The following is an 11,646-nucleotide window of genomic DNA, read 5'->3' as shown; positions in this document are numbered from 1 at the left end:
ATATATATATATATATATATATATATATATAAGTGAGGTATAGGAACAACAAGCAAGTCTATTAATTTGATGCTCGGAAAAAATGGGAAAGTCTTTTACGTTTCAATCCTACGCTCTTCGGCAGAAAGGAATAAGAGGGAATAAATTGAGAGGGAATGATGAAAAGAAAAAAAAAAGAAAAAAAGAAAATACGTGTTTTCTGTGGTCCAACACGGCGAATATACAGTATGATTGGAAAGTAACTCTCTATTTTAAAATTCTTATGAATTATTTATTTATTGCAATTCTTTTTCAAATTGTATGTGTTTGCTTCTTGAAGTATGAGAACTAAATCTGTAATCGTATTGCTCTTGTCGTTTCGAATGCCTGATTACCCACTACCCCAGGAAATGAGTGGGTCTTTGTGGTCCACGAGAGTAGCTATCTAGGAGATCCGACTTATCAACCTGTGACTTCTTTCTTTGAGGCTCGTTAAGTGAACAAGACTACTGTAACAAACCAAAGACTTTGGGAGAACTTGAAGGGCGGATACGAGAAGTTATGTCTTCACCTATCCCACAATATTATCTGGTGAAATCAGTTGACGCAATTCCTATGTGACTCTGGGGTCCATATTGAATTTTAAATAAAACCTCATACTAAAAGCTTTCGTCTCATATCCAATAAAAATAATTACACAAATAAATAATTTATCAGTATTTAAAACTAGTGAGTTACATTTCAATCACCCAATGACTGCTTTCTGTTACTTGCTTCGACTCTCAGCTGTCTATATTAAAAGCCTATCGCGGCTCTTGCTGATTTTCATTTTTTGGGCTCGATAAAAAGCATATCAATCCAAAATGGTGGAATAGCAGCACTGTAAGAACGGTGGACTAGTTGCTTTGTTTTATTTATTCTAGCTTTTTGCATTCTATGCTCAAATCTCGAAATTGCTTTCTCGGGTGGTGACTTAATCCATCGCCCCATTTATCACCACCAACTGGCATTTCGGATGTTGTAAGCATTCGGGCCAAGTTTCCGGTTTGAGGATATCTTCCGTCTTCCAGTCAGTTTCCGGCACCCTGTAACAAGTCAAGTGCACTGACCTCCCTCCCCAATTTTCATGTTTGACTTGATTTATTTTATATTTTTATGTGAAAACCAAAACAAAATCATACAGTCACATACTCAGATATAGGTCTTTCATCATGACCCTCCTAGGTCACTAACTTGTGCATCTTTGTCACCTACGTGGCGACATCAGTAGAATCTTGTGAGCGTACCAGCATAGACTTTACCACAGAGAGTGTACCACATGTCAATATTATAATGCCTTACTCTATATATTCAGTTCTTCATATCTCCTCTATAATGTTCCTCATCGCGATGGTTGTATGGCTATTATTCTTATTCGGTTATTTGCGTGTCATTAATTTCCTGGATCAGAGTTAAATTACATGAATATCAACTATATACTATTTTTTGTCATTTTCACTAAAGTATTTTACTCAGAACATATTTTGATATTAATGGCGAGCTGGCAATATCTGTTCGTACGCCAGGCGAAATCCCTAACAGCATTTCGCCCCTCTGTATGTTCTGAGCTCAAATTCCATCGACATCAACTTTACTTTTCCTCTTTCAGGAGTGAATAACATAAATACCATTTGAGCAATGGAGTGCTTCCATCCCCTTTAAAATTGCTGGTCATGTGCCAATGTATCTAACCAATATTAACTTCGAAAAACGGTTACTGAATCTTTCAAATGCATAACAAAATACATGTCGGCATTACGTTAGGTATTTATTAAACTCTGATCTCGTAAAGGTCAATTTAATATTTACCCTGACGAGCAGAAAATGATGGTTGCAGAGCGACAAATGTTTGTTAATTGTCATTAATCTAATCGTTTGTTCCTTCTAGCCAATAATTAGGAATAAGCTTCGTGCATTTGATGGAAATTAGCATGTATTACTTTATAAAAGAAGTCGAAACAGCACCCGACAAATATATTGCGCTATTTCTTTACACTAGACCTATACACCCTACTGCGATATTTGTTATCTAGAGTGGATTTTAAGTATTTTGACTGAATCTATTAAACAATGTATTTCCCGTCCAATAGTTATGGTCCTGAAAATTATGTCAGTACAATTGCCTTCTTTGTAAATGTTGCTGTATAACACTATTAATTATTGCAAGTTTGGATTTCAAGGTTTCACTTCACTAACGCCACTCACCATATTCAGTAATACGTGAACACATAATATTCCAACTACTTTTGAAATACATAACTACTTTTCGTCTAATCTGGTTCTAAACACGAATTCACGCGTATGTCACCGTGATTATTTCGGTTGTATGATTTCTACTAATGTAAGAAATCAATAATTATTCTAATGTAATTTTACTGCATAAACATTTCGAACAACACTTACTGTAGCTTAATAATTAATGTCACCAAGAGTGGTGGATATCAAAAAGTGGTAGAACATCGGATTTGTGGTTTTTAGTGTAGTAGCATAACGTTCTGAGTTCGAACAACGCCGAAACAGACTCTACGCTTTTGATCGATATAAATATATCATTCATGTAATAGGATTCATATCAACTTAATCATTTGATCAATTTTCTCGCAATATGTGGTTTGAGGCCTGAGGTAGAAACTGATAAATAATATCACTTAATTATTCAGTTGTGGAAAATGTCATGTTAGTTCGGTGAGTCCGACCTTCCTGAAGGTCTTACGTGTTCTCATTCGTTTGCCAATCTCGAATTTTTTTTCACAAAATATAGTTTACACCAATCCTGAAATTACGTCAAATATGAATCCTTTCTGATCTCCATGTCCAGTTTCAGTAATAATATCTTAAGTTACAAACTATACGGCCTATCCTTATTTCCAGTCTTGGAAATTACCATTGGTCCCTGCCTGAGGTTGATTCTCGAATAAGTAAAAGGAAAATAAAGCTTATTATTTCAATATTTAATTTCCTCAGTTCTTCGGAAGACGCAGCACGCAGATATTTCAGGAAAACAGCGTTATATACTGATATTTAGGGAGAGAAAGAGAGAGAGAGAAGGAATTCAATAGCAGATATATTACGTAATGGTATTGCATACAACAGTTGTACAATTTTCTTAAGATGGAATAAAGCCAAGCATTTTTGAAAAGTTTTGCAGTCAGTCTAATAAACTCCAGTGATTTACTGGCATTTATTATATGGATACAGTGATTTAAAAGTAAAAGACATTTGAAATGTAAATGTAAAAAGCATAAAGCAAAACAGTTGAAGGTATTTCCTCCGGAACTTTAACATTTTTAATCTAAAGCTCATGTTTAAACATGAAATTTCTTGCATAAACTTTAGGAATTAATCATAATACTTTTCCAGGCATGGTCATGTGTTAAAGAAGCTAGCTTTGCAACCATGTGGTTTCGTGTGATTGGGAAACAAATTCCTCACCACACAGTCCCACAATGCTACAGCATCACAGCACCATAGCATCACAGCGTCACGGCGGCACATTTGCAGTTATATATATATATGTATATTTGAAAGGACATTAAACAGTACACACATACATACTCACATAGGTGGACATAAAACCCATTCAAGAAATGCTTTTTAGCCATTCCTTTGACAAACACACACAAAGATTTCTGTTAGACAATTGGCACCCCTTCGCTCACTCTCTAACACTTTGAACTCAATACCAAACTATCTATTTAAAGAAGACTTCAGTGAAAAATCTTCAGACATGTTCTTCACCCTCCAGTCAGAAGATAAATTGTTTTCACTTCAAATTCTTATAAATTTTTACTGATATTTGATAAGATGCGATACATGGAAACCGGTAATATCTTTTCTATAACTTTTAAATAATTTTTTATTAAATTCCCTCGTAAATTGAAATGTCTTCGATTTACTTCTGTTCTATTCCCACCGCCATCTTATATATATATATATATATATATATATATATGTGTGTGTGTGTGTGTGTGTGTGTGTGTGTGTGTGTGTGTATGCGTATAATCAAATAAAAATGGTGTACCTCATATAGACTAGTTGGAAAATGTTAGAAGTATGCAAAACGTTATTCAACCATACTTGCGTCTAAAATGGTCTGAACTTTCGAAACATGTATGTTAAGCATGGTAAAACGTTTTAGAAAATTCGATTCATTTGTATTTTATCCTGCTTAATTTTAAAGTTTGAAGTAAATGATATTCTATATAAACTATTACTTATTAACTATCTGGATTCTTATAAAGCTTTTGTATGCAAAATTAATGTTAATAATGCGTAATCTCTGTGTATCTTTTCTGCCATGTTCTATACATTAGATTTTCAAGACTAATATATATTATTGCGAGCCACAAAATGTGACCTTTAAATGTTCATCGTAATGCGAGCCTCTTTATAACGTAAAATGAAATCTATATATTTAAAACAGTGTTCAACTTGACAACTTCTCTCTTTTTACAGGCTGTTTGAAGACATTAATATCTATGACGTTGACAAGGTTAACCTGGTTCCGAAACTGAACACCTCTGATCATCTAACTGTGGTCGGAAATGGCATTTACATGTCGAAAGATTTACTAAATTCTATCCAGATGGATTAGCTGATGATAGTTATGATGATGATGATGAAATGGAGGTGGATAATAAGGACACAGACGATGAAACAACGACGACGACAACGATGATGATGATAATTGTTGTTGTTGTTGTTGTTGTTGTTGTTGCTGCTGCTGATGATGATGTACGTTAAGCGAAAATAGAGATTTTATTCTTACTTTGATCTAATTAGTACTCACGGTTCTTGCTGTCAAGCAGAGTCGTTCCAAGAATGACCATTTTAAGTTTGCTTGCATTTATGTCCCCATTACACACTAGGATTTTTATGTAAGACAGTAGCGTGAGATATGATGTAGATGTAGATGCTTGGCACAAGTAAACTACCTCGGTACGAGAAAACAGTGGTTATTTTACACGGCAGCATACTTGGTCTCAAAGCGTAAAATACTTCTTTGACAAGTTATTCCTTCCTTAATAAAAATAATCCCCACAGATTGGCAATGGACAGAAAGAAGTCATCATGTGATGTTGAAGACGTTTGCAGCAATTTTAGTGAAGCCGTCGAAATAACATTGAAATAAAGCTGAAACTGTACAGAATCAATAGTAAAAATATATATTTATAATCTCCCAGCCTGTCAAATGCACACATAATACACTTGCATAGAAATGTGCAAAATACTTCTATATCAAATACTGATACTAAATACTTCTATATATATCATGTATGTACATTGATGTATCAAGGAATATTATAAATATACACACTGTGTCATTGAATATTTAATTATAACTTTGAACATATTGTTCCCAAATAAAATACTATCTACACGTAATATGACACAATGAGAAAGGTAAAGATATTCAGAAATAAATACGTTACATAGAAAATTATCTTTCATTTCCATATCATGAAATTATATGGAAAACTTTTACTGAGAGACATCATTAAAATTTGTTATGAAAAATTGCATATTACTATATGGAATACATATTTAAGTTGTTCAGAAATATTAATACGTTACCGAATTTAGAAGCAAGTTCGTTATAGAACACTAAATAATATAATTTTCAAAGAAGAATGAAAGTATGATTAGAATATAGGAAGATTATGAATGCATGGAATGATTTATCAGGAAGTTAAATACTAGTGTGTACAGGAATATTCTTACGCGGTAACATGCATTTTACCTCATAACGTAAGTGTATTAAAAGAAATATTCTAGTTCACTAGTAGATTGTTAGCATGAAGTCTCTGTCTGTAGATTCTCTGTTTCGAATATTATCAGTTTTCATCGGCTTTCACTCATTTTGTTAGCATTAGTGAATACATTAGTATAAGTCTAGAATATATAAACGCTCTTTACAAAGAGAAAGTATCGTCAACAGCAAGGAAATATTAAACTCAGGAAAATATATCAGGTGAATGAGGAAATATGATGAAAGTTATTCACATTAAAGTTTCTATATCAGATATGAGGTAGAAGCACACGGAGAATTTGATTGTAGTTGTGTATTTTCTTTCTAAATTTCACTTCTTTCATATATCTGTTTTCAATATTTATTTGATCTGAATATTTACCGATCACCTTCAGGTAAACGATTCTTTAATATATCTAGATATTTGTGAACGGCGTTTGAACTCCAAACATAATATTTGAAAGCGTTATATTTGCTTTCGTGTTTTAAACCAATAATTCACAAACTTGTGGCAATATTTTGCTGGATTTAAAAACTTTAGAATTTGATATTTGAAGACGATTGCAGACTAAAAAAAAAACATAAATTTTATGGAATTAAAATCATGAAACTGTTTTAGGAAATATGATTAAATAGGCGCAGGAGTGGCTGTGTGGTAAGTAGCTTGCTTACCAACCACACGGTTCTGGGTTCAGTTCCACTGCGTAGCACCTTGGGCAAGTTTCTTCTACTATAGCCTCGGGCCGACCAAAGCTTTTAGACGGAAACGGAAAAAAGCCCGTCGTATATATATGTGTGTGGGTTTGTCCCCCCAGCATCGCTTCACAACCGATGCTGGTGTGTTTATGTCCCCGTAATCTAGCGGTTCGGCAAAAGAGAACGATAGAATAAGTACTAGGCTTACAAAGAATAAGTCCTGAGGTCGATTTTCTCGACTAAAGGTGGTGCTCCAGCATGGCCGCAGTCAAATGACTGAAACAAGTAGAAGAGTAAAAGAGAGTAAAGAGTAACTGGAGACACACGACTACTCCCTACCGTACTGTTAATCCACAAGCTAGAAAATTAAGTATGGTTGACATTTAAATATTCAGACACATGATTCACGTACTATTTATAGTTCTGTGAAGTTAGAGTAATATCTTCGTCAGGTGGACAAAATGTAGAGCAATGTTTACCAACATGTCAAATATATTACGCTACCAGAGATCTTAATGGATAAATTAAATGGGTAGGAATTAATGTGTTCTGTATTTACACATTGTCCATTTATCTATCTTTCATCGTTTACTTGTTTCATGCATTAAACTGCAGTAATGCAGGGGCGCCTCCTTGAGGAATTTTAGTCGAAAGAATCGATCCCATTACGTATTTTCATTCTAAGCCAAGTACTCATTGTATCGGGCTCTTTTGCCCAAACGCTTATTTACGGGGACGTAAACACACAAACACCGGTTTTCATGGGGTGGTGGTGACAAATACAGACATGAATACACACACGCAGACACACACGACGGGCTTCTTTCAGTTTCCGTCTACCAAATATACTCACAAGGCTTTGGTCGGCCTGAGACGATGCTGTGGGAATTAATTCGTTAACATGTCGTTGGGAAGCCAACGTCGTACCACTCCACACAGACACGCCTGCGCCTATCGTAGCTGCTTTTTAAACTTAATTTTAACATTGACTAATGTATTTAAAGCACGGAAATAATTGAGTCGTCTTCTTCTCCTAAGAAAGGCTGTTAAGTGTAAATCAATAGAATCACTTTAATTATGCTTATAAAATTTAGATCAAAAATCTTGATACTATATCTATAAAAATATAAAAGTAATAGTTACAAACACTGAAATATTTACATATAATTATCATTATCGCAGAATTATTTTTCACACAATAATTTTATCAGAATATTAAAACGACATAAGGCTAACATCTTACACCAGCCTACTCATTTGCATTGGCTTATTTATTCATTCACTCTTTTCTTGTTTGCCAGCCAGGGCTGCATGATAAACATCTTATACTATCTGTGACGTTCATCTCACGTCTGACATTACACACTCCCCGTTGCCTTTATAGTCTTATAACTTCTACTCTATTTTTGTTAGCGTGATAGTAGAAAAAGAAACGTTATATTTATCACTATATATGTGCGTGTATGTGAGTGCGTGTGTGTGTATGTATGTTCCAATGCTTATCAGTTACATATGATATAATTGTGTTTGTTTCTATATTGTCATGTACTGTGAAGAACTTATTTCCTATCACTCTGCTATCTCTATCATTCACAGGAAATATGCAGAACCTGACGAACCATGATCCGTAATACGATTGTACAATAATTGTCATATTTGTTCCAGCCTTCACAAAGACAGTTAACCAGCCATATTTTACATTGATTAACAAACAATGTAGGCATTAGTTTCTGAATTCGATTCTCGTTGTAGATATCAAATGGATTGTACATTGATGCAACTGCGAATAATTATAGAAGCATATGGCTGGTATCGGATTTCTATAAACGACATCTTGACTTTGCTACAAGGATCAATAAATATGTTTGCCTTTGAAAATATTACTGATGTATGATATTAATGACTGCTGATGAAAGGGGATGAAAAGGGGGTAGTATTAACAATGAACGATAACGGAAAAATGAAGTTATCATAATATAACAACAATAACTACTACTACTATTACTACAACTACTACTACTACTACCACCACCACCATCACCACCACCACCACTACTACTACTACTACTGCATTGATTCTATTTATTGATACCATTCTTGATGTTATAGCAACAATGATAATGTTAATTTAACTTATTTTAGTTTTATGCTATTTTATTTTAATTTTTTATATATTTGTTTATTTCTTATTCTCCAGACACATTTAATATTTTTCTTGTGCTTCTACCTTCTTCTTCTTCTTCTTCTTCTTCTTCTTCTTCTTCTTCTTCTTCTTCTTCTTCTTCTTCTTCTTCTTTCATTCATTCATTTCTTCCTTCACACATTCATTCATTCTTCCTGATTTCTTTGTTTTTTTAATTCTTTTTTTTTTCTGGTAATAATTTATTTCTTTTGCTTTCATTCGTTATTGACGTTTTCTTTTTCACTCCTGTTTTTATGCATTTCTTTTCTGATATTTAGTGTCATTCTGTTCTTCCACTTTTCTCCATTTACTATAAGGAAGACAAGAAGACAATGCCGAAACAATTGGTTTAATACAAAATCTATTATATATAAAAACAAATTAGCTGTGGAATACAATAACACAAAATATAGCAAATGACATTCTAATACAAAGACAGCAAAGAACCATAGATACATGTTTTATGTGGAAAACAATTGCAATATATCCTCTCCTATCCATGATCTCTGGAGTAGAACCTACAATAAGAGCGGGGCCCGAGAACCTCTCACCACTGTCACCTACTTGTTAGCAAGTTTATGAACGAGAGCACCTCATTTTCGTAACCGACATGCTTCTCTACAAAGTAGGACTTGAATAAGGCTAACAAGGGTTTAGCTGTAACGAAACTTATGTGTTTCCATTCCTTTTAATTTATTTCACCAGAAAATATCATTCTCGATAAACACCAAGGAATCGAAGAAATCTCTTCTTTTCAAAGTCAAAGAAACATGTTGGGATGATCTCCTTTGTGATCTCAACTAAGAGCTTAACTTGTTATATTTACAAAAGCTTTTCGACATGCATCGAAAAGTCACAAATACCCGAACACCTAATGATTGCATATAGAACAGTGCTGCATTGATGCTCCATGTATCTCACGGAGAGGTTTAGCCACGTGACAAGCATTTATCTTTATTTTATTCTAAATCGCGATTGCTCCCTAATCATTCTTTGACAACATTTTCTTGCTATTCATTTTTCCAGGGTAAAAGTTTCCCATCATAGGCCGTTCCGGCGATGAACCTCCGCGCCCAGAATTGCTCTCAGAACACTGCTCTTGTCCAACGCTAATCGACTATGGCATAAAACTATTGACGTAACAATGACCACATATTCGAAGACCTATAGTTGTTCAGGTACTATGTGACATGAACACTGAAATAGATAGGCACAGTGAACGTTCGCACTCAAATATCGTCATACTCAAGAAAGATGAGTCCACTGCTAAAGTGATGTTGCCTACGCATTTAATATTTGGTTGGCGGGGAAAAGAATGTAGGGTAGAATTAAAATACCGAACCTAAAATACAAAATGTTGAGAAGTTGCCGTCATCCCAAATGTAATAGGAGCCTTAGGGATAGTGACATGGAATTAAATATTTCGTTGATGTTATACATGGAAGTATATTTGATGAGCCTACAGAACTCAGTTTGAATGACGCAATATGAAGCGTAAGGAAAGTGCTTGATATCTAAGTTTGCTGGGATACAGCTTAACATCTCGTAACATGTGAATGAAAGAGTGTGTTGAAATTTCTAAACAAATATTGTTGTAGCATTGTACTTTAGTCTGTCGCTCAGCAACAACAACATTTCGTTCATTAATATAAAGATCATACTGATTGAGTCATTTTTTTTTACCAGGCATCCGGATTGATTTTATATTACACGAAACATTTTGGGTCATACAATATTCTCCAACTTCCCTCATCATCCTCGGAGCCCGGCAAAAAGATCTTGAAAGAGCACAGTAACAGAAGGTTATACTAATTTAAAATATATGGTTCTATCTTACAGATGAGATGACTATGTCTGAATATTGTAAATATATCTGCAGCATTTTTCTTTTAATATAAGAACATACCAAAGAGGTATCTGAACGTTTGCATTATGCAGTAAAAATGAAAATTCTTTTTCAGATGATTTAAGTAATTTGTTTAATATAGTCAGGAATATAAGAACCAATGATACGTTATTGAAGTGCCAAGAACCAAGTAGACACTACGCTTTGTGATGGTATACAATCAGCTAATATGTTTACAGAAATAGAATCAGGAAACGAAATTCTTTATTCTAGATTTGGAAAATTGTGATTGCTGGTTCGTTTAGGTTTCTTAATTAGCTGTTTGGCTTTTATTTCTATGCAGAATATTATTATGTATAGTTTTGCAACCGTGAGCAGTGTTCTAGAATATAATTTTCATAAAACGATTTCCCTAGTTATATAGCAAATTAAGAATAGGATAGTGAAATATACAGAAAAGAAGTTGATTATATTGTAAATTCTGTTTCATAAAACAGTTTGTTGAAGTGCAAGTAGATAATACCAAATATATATTTTGGCATCTAAAAATAAACGTGTAACTCAAATATATAGATGTATGGATTAGAAAATCGATGGAATAAAACTGATTAACTACAAGTTATTTTACGAAGGACCACAATTGGTGAATAACTGAATAATATTATGTAGTATTGACACTGCAAAACAAAATTCTCTCAGACTGTTCTGTCTACAAACAACGGCAAGTGTTTTATTTATTTTGTCCTTGCAATCATATTAAAAGTCAATGCAAAATTAAGGGAGCAAATACTAACGAACTCCTAGAAATAGACTAACTTCACGGCTATCATGTTACGGATATATCTAATTACAATGTTTGAATAAACATATTAAGAAAAAGATTCGGTGTAGCAATGATCGGAATTAACGAATAAAATTGAATTTCAGCCAACACCTAAGACTGCAATTTTTATTTGACGACGTTATGCTCGAGTGTATAACAATCACCAGAAATGATGTTTAGATGATAGTTTAATATGCCATCTAAATTGCACTCCTATACCGCGAAAGGATAGGAGAGCAATTTCCAGTGATGTCTGTGTGTGTGAGAGAGACAGTTTGTGATGTCTGTAAATGTGTCTGTGTATATATATGTATATATATATATATATATAT

This window comes from Octopus bimaculoides, chromosome 1 (genome assembly GCF_001194135.2).
Source record: "Octopus bimaculoides isolate UCB-OBI-ISO-001 chromosome 1, ASM119413v2, whole genome shotgun sequence".
Classification (NCBI taxonomy): Eukaryota; Metazoa; Mollusca; class Cephalopoda; order Octopoda; family Octopodidae; genus Octopus; species Octopus bimaculoides.
The sequence above is the reverse complement of the archived record's forward strand: the minus strand, read 5'-3'. Positions refer to the sequence as shown.